The following is a 5863-nucleotide window of genomic DNA, read 5'->3' as shown; positions in this document are numbered from 1 at the left end:
GGGATTTTAATAGAGATTGCATTGAATCTATACATTATTTTGGGTAATATGGACATTTTAACAATATTAAATCTTCCAATCCATGAACATGGAATGTCTTTCCTTTTATTTGCATCTTCTTTAATTTCTTTCAGTAATGTTTTCTTGTTTTCTGTGTACAAGTTCACTCCTTGGTTAAGTGGATTCCTAAGTATTTTATTCTCTTCAATACTATTGTAAATTGATTGTTTTAATTTCCTTTTTGGATTACTCATTGTTAGTGTATAGAAACACAACTGAGTTTTGAATGTTGATTTTGTATCCTGCAACTTTACTGGATTTGTTTATTTCTAACAGTAGTTTTTGTGTGGGATATTTAGGATTTTCTACATGTAAGAGCATGTCATCTGTGAACAGAGACGTTTTACTTCTTTTCCAATTTGGATGTTGTCCTAAATTTTTTACATACATTAATTTATTTAATTCTGACAACAATATGAAGTAGATATTATTATTCTCAATTAAAATGAGGAAATTATTACACAGAAAGGTTAATCAATTTTCCCAAATTGTTAGTAAGTGGGAGGAACTGTTTTCTAATTGGACTTTAGAAGTAATCTTCATTCATGACATTAATTAATTACCCGTATTTATGACAATGCAAAATTTGGATGTCTTATATTTGAGTTCTGTAAGCATGAAGAGCTAAAGAAGAATGAAATTGGTACTGTACATTCTTAATGGTAGGCAAAATAATGGCCCACCCAAAATGACCATATTCTAATCCTGGAACCCCTGAATATTAGGTTACATGACTTTAGGTTACAAACTCATTAAGGTTGCAAATGGAATTAAGATTGCTAATTAGGTTACCTTGAGCTGGGGAGAGCTTATGCTGGATTATGCCAGTGGGTCCAGTGTAATCATAAGGATCCTTAAATGTGGAAACTGGATGCAGATGACTCAGTGTCAAATAAATACAATATGAGAAAGACTTGACAGGACATTGCTGGTCTTGACAATGGAAACAAACCATGAGCCAAGGAGTGTATATAGTCTCTAGGTGCTGGAAAAGGCAAGAAAATGGATTATTTCCTGGGTCCTCCGGAAAATAATACAGCCCTGAAAACACCTTAATTTTAGCCCAGTGAGAACCATTTCAAACTTCTGACCTCCAGAACTGTAGGATAATAAATGCATGTTGTTTGAAGCCATAACCTGTGGTAATTTGTTACAGCAGCAACAGGGAACTAATAGCTTTCAAATTCCAGGGTTACAGAATGAATTTTGATTTCTTGTTAATCCAACTAGAATTTAGAAAAATAATTTTCGAAGAGTTGGAAGTTAAAAGTGTTGGCTTTATTTAGACTCACTATTAATTTCATCTTTATTTGAACTATTACAAGGAAAAATCTGTCTACATATCTTTCTATAATTCCTAAAGACATCTTTTCCCTAAAACAAGCAATATATATGTTTGTTCTATTTTAAACATACTAAGATATTTAAAATTATAAGCAATTACCAAAAATTACCCAGAAAAGAGAGTCACCAAGTCCTGTAGTACATCCTTCAAACTTTTCGGCCCTGTTGCTTCACCTTCGTCACTCTGTCTTTGCTCTTGTCCATCTATCTCCACCTATCCTTTGCTTAATTCTCCTCAAACCTGATACTCTTCTGGCTAAAGATCCATATATTTCCATTCCTCTTTTTTTCCTCTTTAATAATTACAATAATAGATGAAATTTATTAAGAACTCACTGTTGCCAATATTATAATACAAGCTTTATATACATAATATCATTTAATCTTCATAAAACTTTAGGTGGCAAGTATTATTATTATTGCAGCTTTTCAGATAAGAACATTGAGGCACTGAGAAGGTTAGAAACTTGCCCTAAGTCCCTTAGCTCAAAAGTGGAAGAGCTAGGATTTAAATCCAAAGACCAGTCCAATTTATGTTGAGTGATTTTAATTTAATAAAGTGTTGCCTTCTTGTTTAGTGTAACCCTGGGAGAGACTGCTCTCAGGCAGTTCCCAGATCCCCTGGCAGATGAGAAACGCCTACATTATGCCATAAGAAAATATAAAAGTTCTTAAGTGGTCTGCCCTTGGGAGAACCCTAGGTGGTCAAGAAAATAAACAGAATAAATATGGGGTGGTTCAGTGAGAAATCCAGTCAGGTATTATTGTGCGCTCAAAAGGCAAGGCTAGTCATATCAGAAATTAAACTCTGAGCATACTAAGGAAGGACCCATGGCTTATTTATTTTCACATTTTCAGCACTTAGCACCAAGATCAGTGCCTTGTAGGTATTTAATCCGTGATTCTCAGCCCAGGCTTGCTGGACTACCATGACTGTGATGATAATGTTGGGGAATCCATGAATTTTACAGTCAACATTCCTAAACTTTAAAGGAAATTATCCACTACAATGATAATGCTGCATAGACTATTTAAACAGGTCTCTTGACTGTTGACTATAATTCTACCAGTTCAGCAAGATTACATACTAGTTCTTCATAATGAATGGAGGTTTTAATTAACAGATGTGTATGGGTAATAAAACAGGAAGCTTAATATTGCTTCAAATGAATTTTGTTTGATAAGCAAAATATTTCCAAAATGGGTGCTATGGAATATAATGAACTCTAAAAGCTTTACTTAATGGTAAAAAAAAGTTCAGAACTACAGTGCATACTTAAACATTCACTAAAAGTTGAGTGAGTTCAAGTCTGTGTCTCCAAATATCCCCAGTTACAACCTAATCCTGTCAACCTATTAATGGGTTATATATATGGTATGTGTGTGTGTGTATATATATATATATATACACATATATCTGTATATATATACACATATGTATATATATACACATATGTATATATATCAGTATATATATATATATCATAGACTACCACTTAGCCATAATAAAGAATGAAATCATGTCTTTTTTAATAATATGGGTGGAATTGGAGACCATTATCCTAAGTGAAATAGCAGAAACAGAAAGTCAAATACTTCATGTTCTCACTTATAAGTGAGAGCTAAACAATTGGTACTCATGGACATACAGAGTAGAAAAATGGACACTGGAGACTACAAAATGTAGGAGGGTAGAACTGCAGTGAGGACTGAAAAATTACCTATTGGGGCCGGGTGCGGTGGTTCATGTCTGTAATCCCAGCATTTTGGGAGGCCGAGGCGGGCACATCACCTGAAGTCAGGAGTTTAAGACCACCCTGGCCAACATGGTGAAACCCCATCATTACTAAAAATACAAAAATTAGCCGGGCATGGTGACGGGTGCCTGTAATCCCAGCTATTCAGGAAGCTGAGGTGGGAGAATCACTTGAACCCAGGAGGTGGAGGTTGCAGTGAGCTGAGATTGCGCCATTGCACTCCAGCCTGGATGACAGTGCAAAACTCTGTCTCCAAAAAAATGAAAAGAAAAATTACCTATTGTATACAATGTTCACTGTTTGAATGATGGTGCACTAAAAGCCCAGGCTTCCCCAGTATGCAGTACATGCACATAAGAAATCGGGATTGTACCTTCTACATATATAAAAGTTAATTTTTTAAAAAGAGCAATTAGTAAATGATTTCTGAGACTAAAAGACTGTGCTATAAAAAACAATTTTTATCTTTGTCTTCACGGGGAAATGAGACTTAAACACAAGGCTGGCACTGGGGTGTTTTGCCTAAGTATATGAAAACATAGAGACATAAAATAAATCCCAGTTTCATCCAACAATGCAGTAGATAACATAACAAAAAAATTAACCATGTACAGGAAATGATGGAAAGTTTGCGGGAAGGAGCTGTCATTATGGCCTGGAATCAAGCCAGTGTGCTGGGGTCCAGAGGGGCATCCATCTAACTCACCCTGTGTTCCTAGACATGTACCACAGTGGATTACTCTTACTAAAATACAGTTTTTCCACTCTCTCTTCTCCTAATGAATAAAGGAGGGCAGGGGAAGTTCAAGGGATTCTTTTTTCTTCTCCTGTCAGCTCTAAGATCCTCAACCTAGCTGGCAAACTGTTTGTAATAATCTCCTACCATTTTGTTTCCCATCCTGTCCCAAACATCACCTGTCTCTCTGAGTAGCCTCCTCGCTCTTTTGTAAAAATATCCCCCGCAGTTCCCTGCTGTGCCTTGCTTGGGATGGCTCTATCTCTTGGCTGACAGCTCCTGCCCAGGAGGTCTCTGCCTTCCCTATACGAACTTCGGCAGTGCATTGAGTGTACCGCACATTTTAGCACTTATTTATTCAACCATTTAACAAATATTTGTGGAGACCCTGGTCTGTGCCAAGCATGGACCTACATGCACTAAATTATATCCTTTCTTATATTATTTATTAATTGTTTTACATGGCCTATGTGGTAGATAAAAGTATTGGATTTAGAGTCTGGAAACTGAGGTTATAATCTCAATCCTGTTACTTTATTAATTGTATAATTTTGGGGAAAATCACTCTAGTAAGCCACAGCTTCCACATATTTCGATGAGTTCTTGAGTGGACTGTACAAGATAATGTGTATCTATATTTTCCCAAAAGATGAATATGCTAATGAAATGTAAGAATATAATTACTATGTAACCCACATGCCCCTCAGGAGTGTTTGTGCCCCAAACTCTGTGCTTTCATATGTAGATATAGATATAGATATAGATATGAGATAATAATAGATTGAGGTACAATAAATATATCAGGTACCAAAAATTACTAAAAAGGAATTCCAAACTTTATGTCTATTTATGAAGAACACTAAAGATATGAAATTTTTAACCCATAGCCACACTTCACTAAAGATCTTTTCTCTCTCCCTGATGGTCTTACACCTCAAAGCTGAATTGGAGCTCTCACCACCAACTCCCTCCAAAAAACTTTTTTGAAAATCTCAGTTCTCCCTACTTTCGGTGCTTTGTGTCCAACCCACTTCTCTCCGCTGACCAAGCCTGTCTTTTTCTCCCTGTTTTCTCAGTTCTGTATCACATGCTTGGGAACTGGGCTGGCAAAGACAGAGGTTTCCATAGAAAACGGAGAAGCAAAAAGGTGGATATATCCCACCTGTTAATATTTATCTGGCTATCTTTAACAACAGTTTTCTTTATTTCATGTGGATAGGACCATGTTTTACACCTTTTCTGTTTTCCCTGTAGCACTAATCAGGGTGCTGGGCCTATGGAAGCTACTCAATAAATGCTTGTTAGTTGAATTATAAAGCATAAAAATTAAGTTGGAGAAAGTCTCATTAAATGGGCACTCTACCTCTTCCTAGAAATATGAGATTAAGTTAGTTACATATTGAATTTTATTTTCTTAATCTGTATAATGGGCCTGCTAACTCTCACAGCATAAGGTTGTAATTAGCATTAACTGAAATAACACATGAATGTATCTGATACCTATTAAACACCAAATGTTGACTATAAACTTGAAAGGCTATCTTATGGCTATAAACAGATGGAGCCTGACACCTGTAGTTGAGGGAAGTTGTGTGGTATTTAGAAATTGGGTTCCAGTGGGCCTTGATTTTCTTATCTACAGAATGAAAGCATCTACTCCGTGGATTTGGAAGGTCACTGAAATTCTAATGATCTCTATTTCTGAGAAGCAAGATATTGGTGCATCATTATAATCAAATATTTTCTAGTACTCAAAACTCTAATACAACTTTGCAAAGAATGATGGGAAACTTACCAGTAACTGAAAAAACAGTCTCTCTGCTCATTCGGAATATGCTTATAATGTGTATCAGTTGGTGCTAACCAGTGAAGATATTTCCATTGGGCTGGCAAAAACAAGAAAGACAAAGTATTGGGAATTGTATTAAGTCAAATTTATTCAATTTAATAAGATACTGCATTTTAT

This window comes from Nomascus leucogenys, chromosome 6 (assembly GCF_006542625.1).
Source record: "Nomascus leucogenys isolate Asia chromosome 6, Asia_NLE_v1, whole genome shotgun sequence".
Classification (NCBI taxonomy): domain Eukaryota; kingdom Metazoa; phylum Chordata; class Mammalia; order Primates; family Hylobatidae; genus Nomascus; species Nomascus leucogenys.
The sequence above is the reverse complement of the archived record's forward strand: the minus strand, read 5'-3'. Positions refer to the sequence as shown.